The sequence below is a fragment of the Anabrus simplex genome, chromosome 3 (assembly GCF_040414725.1).
Source record: "Anabrus simplex isolate iqAnaSimp1 chromosome 3, ASM4041472v1, whole genome shotgun sequence".
Classification (NCBI taxonomy): domain Eukaryota; kingdom Metazoa; phylum Arthropoda; class Insecta; order Orthoptera; family Tettigoniidae; genus Anabrus; species Anabrus simplex.
The window spans coordinates 77,644,229-77,662,335 of NC_090267.1; the positions used below are offsets into that span (position 1 = coordinate 77,644,229).

Genomic DNA, 18,107 nt, shown 5'->3' on the forward strand with positions numbered 1-18,107 from the left:
CAGGCAAATGCTGTTTAATTAAGGCCACGGCCGCTTCCTTCCCACTCCTAGCCCTTTCCTATCCCATCGTTGCCATAAGACCTATCTGCGTCGGTGCGACATACTGCAAAATTGTAAACAAAAAACAAACAATCAATCAAACATGTAAGCGAGCGAGACATGGTTCGAATGGCATGGCTGTGAGCTTACTTTCGGGTGATGGCGTGTTCGATCCCGTCTGTCGGCAGCCCTCAGGATAGTTTGCAAATCCAGAGGTTGCACCTTAATTAAGACCAGTCCTACTTCTTCCCCATCCCATCGGGTCCGAAAACTGATTCCAGTTAGTGAGACGTTGAACCATAAAAAAAAACCAGACGGGGCTGTCTCAGAGTGGTGGTGTTGGTGGTGATTATTGTTTTAAGAGGAAGTACAATTGGGCAACCATTCTCTAAATTACACTAATCAGAAGGAAATAATGGAAGGGAGGAAGGGATCCGACTCTTCGAAAAATGAAGATATCGGCCAAAAATTACAAGTGCCACGAAGAGCGTGAAAATGAAAGACTCCCTAGGGTTGGGGTCGGAAAAGAACAAGTGTTGCCCAAGGGAGGGCGGATAGGGAATATGAAAGTGAGGAGCCTGGCACAAATAAGTGGAAGCAATGCCAGGATTCAGCTAAAGGGCCCCGTGGTCGCCAGCTCACGCTCCCAAGTTAAGCGCCCATGCATCTCCTTTTATTCGCCTCTTACGATAGGCAGGGGATACCGTGTGTATTATTTTACTGCCCCCACAGACAGGGAGAGCTGTGTCTGGTCACGGCCCCAAGTTTTGTTGTAGAATTAATTCCATGTGGTAGGTTCTCTGGAAATAAAGTATCTAGTTGGAATGGATAAATGGGGGAGTAGATGTGTTCGGCTGAGGCTCCAGTTTGGACAGGACTCTTCTCACCACGCTCGGCCACCTTAAATTTGAGACGCTCCCGGTAAGCATTTTGACGTTCGGCATGAGTAATTTTGGACTTTTTGAAAGTCGGACAAGCCGCTTTCTCCTTTCGGACGTGTTTTTTCTATAATTTTGAAGCAATAACATGGATATATTTTTGGCTAGGGGGTGGGGGAGGTCTATCTAGCGTCATCAGTTTTTCGAAACCTTTGTTACTCTGGCAACCAGAATGTGTAGTTGGTCAGTAGCGTCATCTCAGTTTGAGCTTTCTTCCTGTAACTGAGGGCTTCAGAAAATCTCGTATCACGTTAACCCCGTTCTGCTTCTCAGTCCAGAATAAAAATCCTTAAACTGGCCAGAAAGCGAACCTCCTCTACACTACAAGGGCGGCGCATAATAGTGTGTCCGGATGCTTAGGCAGCAATAGGTTAGAATGCAAACCAACTTACCTGGTAGGAACAGTCGTTACCCGCTCACCGTAGTGTAGCGAGAGTAACATAAGTTTAGGGGCTCTGCTGCTGCTTATGCAAATCTCATTGTCCGGTTAGAGAAAACTTATTTGCTTTAGTAAGTTTGCATTCTAACCTATTGCAGCCGAAGCATTATTATCATTATCATTATTATTATTATTATTATTATTATTATTATTATTATTATTATTATCATTATTATTATTAGTATTAGTAGTAGTATATTTACGAGGTCTAGAATGCCATTCATTTTCGCACAATTCATAAGCGGACAGATCCTTTTATAGGCCACGGCCCCTACCCCCTCACCTTCACGGCGCATCAAATCGCCACTTCAAATCTCCTTGACCTGAGAGAGGGCCTAACCCTCTAGGAGGGCCGCCAGTACGGAATGAAACCATTTTATTAGTAGTCAGTATCTATACTCGTACGATGCAGGTCTCTGCCTCATCTCCTCACATTTATACTACTGTGGCTTTCGGTGGCAGAACCTTAAGGGGGATTCGGCCATCACGAAATGGCCAAAAATGTCACTTCGCAATTTTATCATAAATGAGTAGAGGAAACCTTCCTGAACCAAAATATATATAGTTTATACGTCTCATCTTGCCACGCCCCCTTTCCAATGTGTCAGACTCTGGATTGCTTATTTCTCCGTTGTAAGCGAGGAATTTCTCTTTTCTGTTTACTCCTTGACCCATGCTGGCCGCGTGAATACTTTGATCCAGTCTCGGATGTTGGTTTTCATTTGTTTCCCGCGTTCTGTGATGTTTGTTTACATTTTGTGTACGTGTGGTTTGCTGTTGCTGAGTTATAATATTAATCTCTATAGTGCCTCCTATTGTTTGTTTAAAATGACGCTTGTAAAGAAATCAATTCACAGCGAAAGTTCCATGGTAATAAACATATAGTATCGCAGCAAGGAAATGTAATTGAAAATGAAATTGCGTATGGTTTTTACTGCCGGGTGTGTCCGAGGGCATGTTCGGCTGCCAGGTGCAGATCTTTTGATTTGACTCCTGTAGGCGACATGAAATGATGATGAAGACGACACATACACCCAGCCCCCGTGCCAACGGAATTAACCAATGACAAAATTCCCGACCCTACCGGGAATCGAACCCAGGACCTCTGTCACCAAAGGCCAGCACACTTATAATTTATCCATGGAGACAGACAATTGAAAACAACATTGGTGAACTGCTTGTTATGGATGAGGTTAGCCCACCCTCAAATGCTTCGAAACGCATGCCATTGAGAGTTTTGATATTAGTGTAAATAGGCCTAAGAGTGTAAACAGTGAGAATAGTGGTAGCTTAAATAGTAATTATATTGTTGTAGATTTTAATTATCTGACAAGCATAATAAACAGCGTTACTAGGTGTCTGTTCTGTGATAAGTGATGAGTGAATTCTTTGATCAATTTTGAATGGGCTTGCCTGTAAAATTGATATTTTGCCAGCTTAGGTACATTTACCACCCAAGGTATTTGTGATAGAGCCATGCCATTTTTCAGGAAGGTTGGCACAGACATACTCTATGTCTTATGTCTAAAATTAAATCAATTTATCAGCAAAGATTTCAATAAGAAACATTTCTTGCAGAACAAATCCATTAATATTTAGTATGAAGATCGGAAAATAAATTTTCCATAATTTATGGATGTAGGCAGCTAAAACCAGGCAAGACGAAATTATGTTCAGATGATAGTGCAAACTCTGATGTTTGGAACAATTTCATGCAATACTTTGCGAGCAAATTGTACCTTAAGTTGCTTCCGTGAACCGAAAATGTTCAAAAGTGCGTTGGCATTTCTTGTTATAACGAGTTCAGAATTTACTGTAAGTCAGTGATATTTAAAACGGTGGTTATAAATATACGGTGCAATGAGTGTATCAAATTTATACTTTTCAATAAAGTGGCTGACAAATGTATGCCTATTTTAGTAAAGTTTCACGACTGGGTCCCCTTAACTTAATATTGAGCGATTACACTTTCTTGTGAATTACGGTCAGAGAATTCTCATGTCATAATTTATAAGAGTATCCTTGTGGTACTTATTTCACGTGCGTTTCAGTGAAATGTTTCACTCTGTTAGAAAATAAAAAATCATTTTAAGGTATGTTAGTGCCTATAGCAGTTGTATTCTTGGCAGATGTTGCCACACTTTAAATAGTTTTGTTTGATTATCAGATATTATTTGATTTTTTTTCACTTTCCAGCCTTCATTATCTGAGCAATTTACAACTCAGTTCCGTTGTATTGTTTTCAGTGATGGTTAACAAGGCCGTGGTTCTGAATGTTGCCGTGAAAATTGCTTACATACCGAGAAATGGCATTATATTCCTAACTACGCCTGACTTTTTATGTTGTTTATGGTAATACAAGTAAGTGTTATCAACGGACTGACTTTGTTATTTGCCTCGAGATTTAAAGCTCGGGCAATTAGGAAGGAGGCTTTCCTCTCTTCCACACTATGTTTACTAAGAAACGTTTTGACGATAGTACGGTTTTCCTTAGCTGTAATTTTGGTTGCATCATTTCAGAATACAAGTTTATGAAACAATATTAGTAGTAAGCTTTGTTTCCACTTTATAGCATTATCTTTCACTCACAGGACAGTAACAGGCAGGTGTAATCGGTAAATATGAAAAGCATACTTAAAATCTTACTCATTGCACTGGCGCGAACAGTTTTCCCAGGGGCTGAAACCAAAGACGTTTAATAGAGACTTCATCGTAGATCGTCTTCAAACGATTTCTACTTTGGGCAGTAACGGGATGAAGGGATGATGTCCCCACCCCTGGTGAGTGACGGCTACCATATGTCAGCGTGACCTCGTGTCGACCGCGCCACTTCCGCTGGCCGGACGGCGACCTCGTTAGCATATCTCAATATGTATGGACGTATTCCTGGCCCAAAGCCTTACTCGTTCATTTCATCTTTCATGGCGGCAGCTCAGCTTGTATCCCACAACATTTTGTCGACCATGTTCCAGTCTTATAGCGGAATGTCTTTTGGTCTGCAATTTGTTTGCAAATCATTCCAGGACCTTCATCTTTAGGACTGTACCGTGTGTAGTAACATAGATAACGATTTCAATTTGAAATCAATATAGAAACCTTTTATTCTCATAAGCATCAAGCGATACAAACAAACCAATGAAAAAAGTGGATTCGAGTAGAGATGTAACCCGCCAAACTTATTCAACTAGTAAGGGCTTGAATTCCCTTTTCAAAATATTTGATGAAACTCAATTGTTCCAGTCGTTTTCGTGCTACGCATGTGAACCTGTATTGCAGGAAGAGTTCGTGTGAGTTGTCGCTTGCTAACCTTCGTTCTGTTATAGTGACACGTTAAAAATAAAGGCAATAGTGAACCGCTACTTTTTGAGCTCATGTTACGCATTTGTTGGCGTAAAAGTTAACGTTTATCTCGGTCACAGAATTCGCACAATGAAGGTCAATGATCGTGAGAAGAAATCTCTTTGATGACACGCAATCCGAGACTTAAACTACGCTATAAATAGGTATATCTTTCCCCTTTTCTTTGCTTTCTCACGGCGTAAGTTCAATAACTGTATTGTGTTTTTTATTTGATTTCTATTGGATTTTTTCCTCCAAAATATATGCTAGGTCTATTTCTTTATTAGTGCCAACACTGTTGTGTGTACACCAGGATACGGAACCAGTGCTTCTCGCGTTGGCCTATACGCATTTAGGGTGGTATCCAACCTATAGTTCCTGGTTAACGACTGGCACGCTTTTGAGGCCTAGCTGTCCGGCTATGTTACATTCCTTGACCGCGAGTTGCCAGGATTTTCCCAACTCGAGATACAGCCTTGTCAAATCTCCATTTTAAGTACTTAGCCTCTGAGAGCGAGCAGCGAAACTGGATAGAACTGCATGGAGCTGTGCAAAACTGGAAACCTAACAAGCGAGTCGGTTTCAGGTCCGGCGACTGTAGGCAGCACTGCTTAACGTTTGAGTACTGGTCGTTAATGAGGAAATGGAGAGAACTATACACCACACTACATGGACTTACCCATCCAACGCTCGGCGCATGCACTGTGCCGCGAAGAATAGCGTCGTATGTGAGAGAGCCCCCGAATGGTTATTTCCCACGAAAGTCAAAAGTGCATCAGAACCCAGCAATATGAAGGTAGTGGCGATTGTGGTTTACGACTGTGATGCCGTTATCTTAACGCATACGTAACCCCAAGGACAGACCGTGAATGCGCAATATTCTTGTTCATTTTTGGAGCATCACCTGCGAAGAACGTTGCGCAAGAAACGACGACACTTTCTGCAGACGCCTTCCATCATTTTTCAGGTGGCTATTTAACGGGCTCGATGCTGCTAGGAACTGCTTTATCAGCCCCTGGGATTTTGATTTGATACCGAAGATGCAGCAACCGTTGTTCTAGAACTTCTGTGTTCGTTAAATGCAACTGACGGACGGAAGGAGTCCTACAATCACCGAGCTAGTGGCTGCGTGGTTTGTGCCATATAGCTGTCAGCTTGCATTCGGGAGAGAGTGCTGTAGTCACCGTGGAATATGGAAGCAGCTGTTTAGGCTTTACATTTCATAATGACATTTGTTTTTGGTTGGCACTATCCATGATCGTAGGACTTTACAATTTGCCTTACTTCGCACCGATACAGATAGCTCCTGCGGCGACGATGAAATAGGAAAGGGTTAGGAGTGGCAGAAAAGTGGCCGTGGCTTCAACTAAGGTACAGTCACAGCATTTGTCTGGTGTGACAATGGGAAACCATGGAACACCATCTTCAGGGTTGCCAACAGTGGGGTTCGAAACGACTCTCTCTCTCGAATGCAAGCTGACTCGCTTGGTGATCCTAGGACTCCTCCTGTCAGTCAGTTTCATTCGCCCGAGAGGCCTGTTTATATTCTGCTGCTGATCCGTGTAACGTTCTGCTATATTTGTGAGTATATTGGCAGTACAAAGAAAAATGCCATGACTCATACAGCTCACCAAGAGCTTTGCCGCCCTGATACTGGAGATTCACGTGGTCAGTGTAACCACCTCCACGACCGTATTGCTTCGCCTTCTTGCCTTGTGAATGGGAGCCACGATATTCGGAAGGGGCTCTCACTTGGACGACCACAAGTCCACTAATTAATCCTGGCAAGGGCTGAGTAGCTTAGACGGTAGATAGCTGGCTTATAAACCCAAGTTTGTAGGCTCGATCCTGACTCAGTCCTGTGGTATTTGAAGGTGCTCAAATACGCCAGCCTCCTGTCTATAGATTTACTGGCACGTAAAAAACTCCTGCGGGATAGCATTTCGGCACCTGGATGTCTCTGAAAGCCGAAAAAGTAGTTAGTGGGACGTAAAACCATTATTATTATTATTATTATTATTACTATTTTATTATTATTCGTATTATGTAATTCTGGCTGCCCCTGTGGGTGGTACGTCCACGCTATCCCCAGCCTGTTGTTAGAGCTTAATGGGCGATCATGGGAGCTCAGTGTGGGAGCGTGTGTAGACTCCCGCCGCCCCCTAGTTGAGTCCGGCATTGCTTCCAATTCTGTGGCTGTGCCAATCTCCTCACTTTTGAATTCCCTCTCCTGTCTAACTCTTGTTCTCTTCCATCCACAGTGGTATTACGTTCCCGAGGCCTAGAGAGTCTTTCATTTTCAAGTCCTTCATGGCCCTTCTCTTAATAATAATGTTATTTGCTTTACGTCCCACTAACTACTTTTTTACGGTTTTCGGAGAGCCGAGGTGCCGGAATTTAGTCTTGCAGGAGTTCTTTTTCATGCCAGTAAATCTACCGACACGAGGCTGACGTATTTGAGCTCCTTCAAACACCTCCGGACTGAACCTGCCAAATTGGGGTCAGAAGGCCAGCACCTCAACCGTCTGAGCCTTTCAGCCCGGCTGGCCCTTCTCTTTCTTTCGGTGATTCCTTCAGTCTTCGGAGTGTCGGACTTCTTCCATTTCCCCTTCCGATTAGTGTTAATAGAGCTACACTTCCTCTTTAAACAATAATCACCCCTATCTCATCCTGGCACTGCCTACACGTACTTGTGTCAGATTCTTCACTGTCATCTTTCCTTTGCCGATATTCTGGTTCTTCAAAGGGTAATCTCCTCTATCTTCCATTTACCCGCGACAAGCTGTTCTTAATCTTAAAACAAAACAAAAAACACCACTACCATCACAACCACTTGCCGAAGTCACTCTCTCGTATGAAACAGCTTCTTAGTTCGTTTCACGAGGCTGAGTGAACAATTTCTGTCCAGAATTAAATTCCGTAGGCGAGAAGAAAATCGAACCCCGGGCTTCCGTTAGAGAGGCAGGCACCTACCCCTTCGGCACACCCAGATTTCTATAAGATGATATGCAATCATGACGTGATCATTCACTGTGTGTCACGCAGTTGGTGTCTGTGCTGATAATTGAGCGACTGTATCAGATAGTGTGATTATTGCAGAAGCTGAGTACATCATTCTGTTGTATTAGCCTCAGATAAATATTTAGTTATGGTTTAGCGTGTTTGTTTATGCATTACAACACGCGAATAACTGTTAAACTTGTACGCAGTGGGAGTTTAAACTTAATGAGAGTTTCATATAGTACAGTAGTCCTGCTTGCCGGGGGATGGCAAGTGTTTCCCAGTCTGGTAGGAATTAGGTCTTATACACGTCGTCCACAACGACCCACCGCACTGGTCCCGTACTGAACTGCAGACTGAGACCTGTTAGGAAGTGGTAGCGGTCATAACAGCGCACCACCCACGCTGACAAGGAGGCACCGCTCTGTAAATCACCAGTTTATTACGCTTTGTAGAGATGAAAGCACACATCTAATGGTTTAAAGTGATGTTTAGCGCTTCAATAACCGCCCGGTTTAGAGTTATACACGATTATTGAAAATTGTATCGAGTTAAGTAGCTATTACGAAACGCTAGGCTTGTGTCTTACGACAACTGAGTGCTAAGGTGCGCGAAACACATTTTATGGGGCCGAGTTCGGAACCCGTTGGGCACGAACGCTTTTGGTCCTTAATTACTATACACATTCCTTACACGTAGAAGAGGAAAATATTATGTTATATGGGCATGGGATCCGGAAATGCTGTATTTACATGGTATATTAATCATGGGGAAACACACAGGAACAGAATGTACTAGCATACCACATGGAACTCTTTCTTACATGAAATGACCGAACATGTGGGCGCATGGTTTGGTTCATGTAGCTTTCAACTTGCATTCGCGAGATAGTGGCTTCGAACTTCACTCTTGGCAGCCATGTAGTTTTTTTTCTGTGGTTTCCCATTTTAACCCCGTATTTAAAGGCATGGGCTCTTCCTTCCCACTCCTAGCCCTTTCCTATCCTATCGTCGTCATAAGACCTACCTGTGTCGGTGCGACGTAAATCGTATTGTAAAATTAAAAATAAAACAATAAAAAATACAACCAGTGTGGTTTCACACCAAAGAGGGGTCAGATTTCAGTATGCGCATGCTAATTGAAAAATGCTGCGAGAGGAATAGACAGTTGTGTTTATGTTTCGTAGATCTAGAGAAAGCATATGACAGGGTACCGAGGGAAAGATGTTCGCCATACTGGGGAACTATGGAATTAAAAGTAGATTATTAAAATCAATCACAGGCATTTATGTTGATAATTGGGCTTGTGAGAATTGATGGTAGAATGAGTTCCTGATTCAGGGTACTTACAGGGGTTAGACAAGGCTGTAATCTTTCACCTTTGCTGTTCGTAGTTTACATGGATCATCTGCTGAAAGGTATAGAGTGACAGGGAGGGGTTCAGTTAGGTGGAAATGTAGTAAGCAGTTTGCCCTATGCTGACGACTTGGTCTTAATGGCAGATTGTGCCGAAAGCCTGCAGTCTAATATTTAGGAACCTGAAAATAGGTGCAATTAGTATGGTGAGCAAATTAGCCTTTCGAAGACTAAATTGATGTCAGTAAGTAAGAAATTCAACAGAATTGAATGTCGGATTGGTGATACAAAGCTGGAACAGGTAGATAATTTCATTTATTTAGGTTGTGTGTTCTCCCAGAATGGTAATATAGTGAGATTGAATCAAGGTGCAGTAAAGCTAACGCAGTGAGCTCGCAGTTGTGATCAACAGTATTCTGTAAGAAGGAAGTCAGCTCCCAGACGAAACTATCCTTACATCGGTCTGTTTTCAGACCAACTTTGTTTTACGGGAGCGAAAGCTGGGTGGACTCAGGATATCTTATTCATAAGTTAGAAGTGACGGACATAAAACTAGCGAGAATGATTGCTGGTACAGACAGGTGGGAATAATGGCAGGAGGGTATTCAGAATGAGGAGATAAAGGCTAAGCTAGGAATGAACTCGATGGATGAAACTGTACGCATTCTGTTATGGCGGGTGAGAAAAATAGAGGGAGACCAAGACGACGATGGTTAGACTCACTTTCTAATGATTTAAAGATACGAGGTATAGAACTAAATGGAGCCTCATCACTAGCTGCACATAGAGGATTGTAGTAAATTCACAGAGGCTCGCAGACTGAACGCTGAAAGGCGTAACGGTGTATAACGATAAAAATAAATAAATGTCGTATGGCTTTTATTGCCGGGATATCCCAGGAAGGGTTCGGCTCGCCAGGTGTTGGTTTTTTATTTGACTCCCTTAGGCGACTTGCGCGTCGTGATGAGGATGAAATGATGATGAAGACAACACATATACCCAGCCCCCGTGCAATTGGAATTAACCTATTAAGGTTAAAATCCTCGACCCCGCCGGGAATTGAACCCGGGACCCTCTGAAACGAAGGCCAGTACGCTGACCGTTCAGCCAACGAGTCGGACGGTGTATAACGATGTATGTTATTATTTTTATTAGTTTATTATCATCTGTTTGTAATTTATATATGTAAAAAAATACATGAAATACTCAAAATGCCATCCATTAGCATAGATACTCCAAGGATACACTTCCGCATCCGCGATTTACGCGACGGTGTTAATGGAGGTCATTTTGAAAATGTTTTAATACATTTTATGTAAGAAAATGTTTTATGTGGTATGTTCTGTTCCTGAGTGTTTCCCATGTACTATGTAGAGCGATAGAAAATGAGTTCTAACATGGAAGTAAACGTTTCCGGGCTCATGTCCATTTAATATATTTTCTTCTACATGTGAAGAATTTGTCATGAAAATTTATCTTGCCTTACTGTTACACCCTGTATAGTTTTCTTTTAACCGGGCTGAGTGGCTGAGTGGCTGAGTGGTTGAGGCGTTGCCCTTCTGACCCCTACTTGGCAGGTTCGATCCTGGCTCTGTCCGGTGCTCAAATACGTCAGCCTCCTCTCGGTAGATGTACTGGCACGTAAGATAACTCCTACGGGACTAAATTCCGGCACCTCGGCGTATTATTATTATTATTATTATTATTATTACTATTATTATTCAATTTTAACGGCTGTTAAAATTGAATCAGTCAAACAACTAACTGATCGATGTGATTTTTTTATATTGTGTACTATGAAGGGAAGCCTTAGAGATGTGTGTGGAGATGAGTGAGCCTTGACTGAGTTGTTTTTGGCAACGTGAATCTCCTCTGCGAGGCCTAGACGAAAATGGCCTCAGATTACTTTTATGGACCATCAGTTCATGGAATATTCCAGGCATTTAAAGCTACTCACAGACCAGCGGCGAAAAACAAAGCGGAACGTTTATGGTCTAGTAAGGCGATCTAACTTAACTTGTACAGACCATCTCATTGTTCTCAAGGTGGTGGGTTCGATTCCAGCTAAAGTCACATTTGAGAATCTTTAAATGCGATAAATATACGGCACCTTAAAGACCCACTGCTGGACCAAATTCTGATACCCCGGCGACTGTAGCAATTGTTAGACTGTTCAAGAAATGTCATTATTATTATTATTATTATTATTATTATTATTATTATTATTATTATTATTAGATCATACATACCTGTACATCTTCACCATAGATTATTATGCTTCATAAGGCGTACAGACTGACGTGGAATTACTACAGCAAGAGTCACCTCGCGTGAGGAAAATTACGACACTACAAAACAGTTGTTTTGCAGGAAGCTTTATACGCCCCAGAAACCATATCCATTGGAGGGAACTCTAAAATTATAAAATATGAACTACAAGAAAAGAAAATTCCCCGGAAATGTTTAGTCCCACGAGAGAAAATGGAATGTGGATTAAGAGGAAAACAGCGGACCTCCAATCATTAACTGACAGGTTCGCAAGAGACGCCTGAAATTCTATGGCCATATCTATAGAATGGACAGCGACCGACTCACCAAAGGAGTATTTAAAGTAAACAACTCAAAGAAGGCTAGAAGAAACTAAGATTAACCTCCAGGTCATAGTTATCACGGACGACATCATACAAGATTGTGGAGCCTTTAGTAAAATTGTAGCCAAGCACAAAGTTGTGGAGAAACCTAAAAAGAAAATGGTAGGACGTGGTCCACAGAACACAGGATGTATCATAGTGCATTCATGAAGAGATTCTGGGAGGATAAGACGGCGAAAACCATCAGGCCAACGAACAAATTCAAACGCGCTTTTGAATGGACATAACGACGAAATAATAATAATAATAATAATAATAATAATAATAATAATAATAATAATAATTTAGCGACTAAGGACTAAGTTGTGAACGAACAAGTTAACAAGTTGGATGAGCAGTGAGAAAGTTAGTTTACCTAGGAGAATAATGCGCAGATCTAGTAAGGGATGGTTGACCTAATGGCGTGCTAAAGTCATTGATAAAGGCTTACGTAATTCATTGCGTTCTTTGAAGAAACTTTCCGTTCGTTTTTATAAAATACAAATGTATTTGATGGTCTGTATAGAGTTCCGAACAAACACTATGGCGACGTTACCGTTGTTTTGACTGACCCTTGCCCCCAAGAACTGTCTGAGACGCGCTCTGGCCGTCAGCTCTACTTTACATACATTGTAATTTCAAATGCTTGTTCTCCATCAGTGACACCGAGAAAAAGTTGATCACTTTTATTGTTCAATGAAGGCTGTGACAAAATAAGGAGACAGACAGGCACGGTAGCTCAGCGTGATCGTTCAAAGGTGAAAATGTCGGAAAGTTTGGGAATGCTTTGTTGTAGTTTCCAGTGTTAATACTGTACAGTACACACAACACACACTACAGTGCCTGTGATGCTTCCTGTGAAGGATATCGAACACAAACTAATTTTAGGGTCGCTCAGTTGTGAGATAGATAGTGGAAGATAATGGGTTCGGACCCCATTGTCGGGAACCCTGAAGATAGTTTTCCGTGGTTTCACATTTTCGGACCAGGCAAATGCAGGGGCTGTACCTTAATTAAGGCAATGGACGCTTCCTTTCCTGCACCATCGTCGCCGAAAGACCTGCCTGTGTCGGTGCGACGTAAATCCAATTGTAAAAGAAAATCATCTGTGTATCACATATTGTGTCACATTATTATTTATTATTTATTTATTTGTTTGTTTATTATTTGTTATTTGTGTCACATTGAGTATGAGATATAGAGGACTCCGGGGTAATATTATTCACATTTCTGGCAGCGTGTCCTCTGTCAGACTTTGTCCATAGCCAGTGCCCTGTGACCACTGCCACGCAGTGATCATTTCTTATACTGTAGGTAGTTTTAATATGCTTCAAATTCTGAGATGTTGCCCGGCTTCATGTCTAAATTGTTAGCGTCTTGGCCTTTGGTCACAGAGGTCCCGGGTTCGATTCCCGAGAGGGACGGGAATTTTAACCATCATTGATTATTTTTGCAGGCACGGGCTGGGTGTGTGTGTTGTCTTCATCATCATTTCATCCTCATCACGACGCGCAGGTCGCCTACGGGAGTCAGATCAAAAAGACGTGCACCTGGCGAGCCGAACCAGTCCTCGGACACTCCTGCCACTAAAAGCCATACGCCATTTCATTTTTTCTGAGATATTTGTTATTTTTACGACTGCGGGTAATGTGACTTGTTTATTAGTGTAGAGATTCGAAAATGAAAACCTACAACCTGTTTTCCAGTCAGTGACCGCGTCAGGGATGGAATGAATGAAGCCCCATCTAGCGGCGAGGATAGGAATTGTGCCGGCTGCCGAGGCCTGTTGCACACTTCTGGGGCAATGATTAATGACTGACAGATGAAATGAAATGATAGTGGAGAGTGTTGCTGGAATGAGAGATGACAGGGAAAACCGGAGTACCCGGAGGAAAACCTGTCCCGCCTCCGCTTTGTCCAGCACAAAATTCACATGGAGTGACCGGGATTTGAACCACGGAACCCAGTGGTGAGAGGCCGACGCGCTGCCGCCTGAGCCACGGACGCTTCAGCTAGGCCTACTATAAAATTATATTCGTAACAGTCATATACGAAAATCTGTATACATACATTTGTCTTACGTTTGAAGAGAAATTAATGTATATATTAAAAGAGTCCGTCCGTTCTGCTGGACCTATTTGCTTTATTTTTGTTCTATTCTCTCCGGAATTACCTGTCGGTGAATCATGAGACATTGATAGGTCTCTAAGTTTAGCCAACTTTGAGTAATTACATAAATAAAATCGTAACGACCCTGTGTCTGTACATTGATTATTTTGGCGAAATTTTAATTCGGTTACCAGTTTCAGGTGTAATAATGACCATTGTAGCCTGTATTTTTTAGCTTTGGTGTCTGTTTGAGTTCTTATAACTTGAAAACTACTGAATATATTTCTACCAAACTTCATATTTAGAATCCACCTGTCCTTGTGTAGATACTAGGGCCATTATTGTTTCTAAATCCCTGAATTGACTGGGCGTTTATACGAAACCGAAACCTTGATTTTGCACTCCCACAAAATATGCACAACCAAACTAAATGGAAATCTACCTGTCTTAATGGAAATAAATTTCTTAAACTTTTCTTCTGATGTGCATCATCTCGATTCGAGGATTAATAAGGGAGATAACCATTAACCGTCCGTTTTCCGCTCTTAGTTCGAGCCTAAAAGCGGGTGTGTGTGATGCATATTTCTTATAACTGAAAAACTATTGAAAATATTTTAACACAAACTTCATATTTAGCATCCCCCTGTCCAAAGCTAGCTTTTAAGGTCCATAGCATATCATATACCTGGAGTGGACTGGGGGTTTATAGGAAACTGAAACTGTGATTCTGCTCTTTCGCCTGGGTGGGAAACAACCAGCTTTTAATAAGGGAGATTTCATTAACGGATGGTTTTACAGGCTAAATCCTGTGAACAAAGCCCAAATGGTGTTGTACGTGAGCAGATTCCTTATTTATATTAATAAATTCGTAACGACCGTGTGTGCGTACATTTACTATTTTGGCGAAATTTTCATTCAGTTATCCGTTTCAGGTGTAATAATGACCATCTACATATTGTTTTAAATTTGATGTCTTGTTTGATTTTCTATTTGTTTGTCAAGTTCTGATTACTTGGAAACTACTGGATATATTTTTTACTAATTTTGATATTTAGAATTCACCTGTCCTTGGGTAGGTTTTAGGACCAATATTGTTCCTAAATCCCTGAAGTAACTGGGAGTTTATACGGAACCGTAAAATTGATTTTTCACTCCCACAAAATACCATATACACAACAAAACTTAGTGGAAATCTACCTGCCTTAATGGAAATCAATTTCTGGAACTTTTTCTCATGTACATCATTACGATACGAGGATTAATAAGGGAGATATCATTAACGGACCGTTTACCGCTCTAAGTTCGAGCGGACTCGGCCTAAAAACGGACGCGTGTAAAGCCTTAATTCCTATAACTGCAAAACTACTGGAAATATTTTAACCAAATTTCATATGTACCATCCCGCTGTCCAAAGGTAGCTTTTAAGATCCATAACATTTCAAATACCCAGAGTGGACTGGGGGTTTATAGGGAACAGAGACAGTGATTTTACTCTCCCACAAAATATACCAGACTAACCTGGATGAGAATCAACCAGCCTTAATGGAAATCCATTTCTAAAACTTGCTCCTTATGTGCACTTTTTCGATAGGATGATTAAAAAGGGAGATATCATTGACGGACAGTTTTACAGGCTAAGTCCAGTGGACATAGCCCAAAAGGTGTTGTACACGGAGCAGATTCCTTATCTTATATATAAATAAAATCGTAACGACTGTGTGTCTGTACATGGACTATTTAGGCTAAATTTTCTTTCAGTTATCCGTTTTATTAGTAGTCTCATTTCGTCGAATTGGTATGTATAGAATTCAGATATGAAGGATAAGAAGCAAGAAAAATATGCAAAAACTCCTCTGAAAAGGGAAGCAACATTACCTCCTCTGTAAATATCAATTCAGTTGGAAAGGAAGGAAATTTCGTTATCAACCTAACCTAACCTAACCTAACCTAACCTTGTCTTGTCACGACTTTAGTACGGTTTGCAGACTTTGTGTATTCTTACTGACTTGCGCCGCATATGTACTTATAATGTATTTGTTCATGTGTATTATTACAGCGTGGTTTCAGTTCAGTCCGACAAATAATAGCATAGTTTAAGAAGGTAGCTGAATTATTTGTACAAGAAGGCAAACACCGAAGAATACGGTTAAGTAATGCTTTATATCAAAATAAATGCAGAAATATATGAATCGCTAACTGCAGAAATGCAATAAGTCCACAAATCCTGATTTTACAGGAATGACAAAAAACTGTTTTGACACTTTATTTTCAAACTCATGTAATTCAATTTTTTAATAGTAATTCAACAGTTAGTATGGTTCTAAAGGATATATACATAATTTGTAAGTGTATATATTGTTTTTAAAACATGGACATGACCCCTTTTTGTAGTAAATGAGGTTTAAAAATGAAAACACTTCTAAAATCTTAAAAAATGTTTTATTTATGCAACACTATTGTCATAAATCTATTTTGTTGTTTTAATATCATAATAACTGATGCACATTTATCCATTTATTCAGCTGGTTGATCTTCTTGAATGGACACAGTAGTTACAGGCCATCACGTTATTTCATTCCAAAATCGGAGCTTTTCATTCGCAGTATACACTAAAGTTTTCTTTATATCCTCAATTTTTGAGTGGTTGATGTGTAATACAGTTGAATAGGCTTTATTATTTGGCAGTTCCAAGCCCTTTATAGTGTTTCGTAAGTCAAAAGTATCACTTGTCAATCCAGAAATATGTATACTGCATTCAATCTCCCCCGGCATCTCAGAAGAAACTGACATCTCGCGGTATTTTGAAATTGAAAATGTTATTTTGTTAGGTTTTACTACATTTTTTCCATAAGAGTCATTGCTTAAGCATGTTCTCTTGTAAAACTTAGGCCACCAAGCCCCATAGTCAATGAAATCTTCAAATGACAATTTTTTCACTGTAAACTTTCCAGGAATTTTTAAGGAAGCCATAATCAGATCAATTTTTATCAGTTTCATAATACCTCTCTACTTAGTTTTCTCCTCATAATTCCAAAGTCACAGTGCTTTAGAACTATTGTTTACACCAGAAAAGGAACAAGTTCCGGACATGTTCCCTATCTGCAGTAAAAGGAAAATTCAGACTGTTGCCATACCTGTAAAAATGACGGCAGCAATTCCCTTTTAGCAGAAAACGGTGTGTCTACCCATTTAGAATTGATTTCTGCTAAAAAGTGAATTTGTGAATTTTGTGGACTTGTTGCCTTTCTGCAGTTAGCGGTTCATATAGCATTACATGAGTGAGCGCGAGAGAGAGTGTTTAGTTCCTTAATTCCTCATTGAGCTTGAAAACCGACTTAGTTCTGCATATATTGATTAATCATTTACTTAGGTAAGGAAACTAACCTCCTTTATTGATATGGTACTTACATTGAGGTTAGTTTCTTGTTGATTATATCCAGTGATTTCAGTATATAACTAGTCATGTTGGCAGCAGTGATGTGCCATTCAAAAAAAGACACCAGGGAGGCGAAATTTGCATTCTAGTGTATAGCTTACGTGCAGAATACAATACCTGGAAATTATTTATTGAAACGATAATTGTGTATATTTAAATACATTTAAATGACATTCATCGTAGTCAGGATGGAACTGCTCAGCATCTTTCCCCGAATTCTTATATGGACGTGCTTGCTCTGACGCTGCGTGCCGGCATCTTGCATTGCGGGTCTACCTGGCCCCTGCACGGTAGGCATCTACCCTATTTCGTGTGCATTGTGCGCTGTGTTCACTGAGCTCGCAGGCGGGAGAGTGGGCGCGTGGTGTTGAGAGTTGGTCAAGGAAACGCCATCCATACATTTCATTGTTGTTCCTCAGAGTGAATAACAATAGTTATAACTCTGGAAAACTTTCTCTTATATTCTACAACTCGTAAATTCGTAATGTTTCCCTTGGAAACTCCGTTTGAGACCTCTTCCAACTTCAGCACCTTCTTGAAGTAACATTTATTTTCCTAGAGACTTATGAAAAAAATGCTTTCAACTACCCACGACGACTCGACTGTAAACGCCTGGTGGTGCGTAGTGTTTTTAAATACTATTTAATCCTTTCAGGCCCATTAATTTAAGATGTAAAACACAAATTTTCTTCCTAGAAAATACAATTTTCATCTCAATAATATTACACGCAAACAATCAAAACTTTCACACTTGTTGTATATCTAATGTTATTTTATCTGGGACTTCTAAACATTAGTGATAAAATTAACTGTTGCATTCTC

At 40.8% G+C, this 18,107-nt stretch overlaps 1 protein-coding gene across 2 annotated transcripts in view; it reads left to right on the forward strand.

Moving 5' to 3' along the window:
* The window catches only part of mam (mastermind), a 313,135-nt gene that overhangs the window by 175,002 nt on the left and 120,026 nt on the right, over nucleotides 1–18,107 (forward strand). The gene's annotated exons all lie outside the window — the stretch shown is intronic.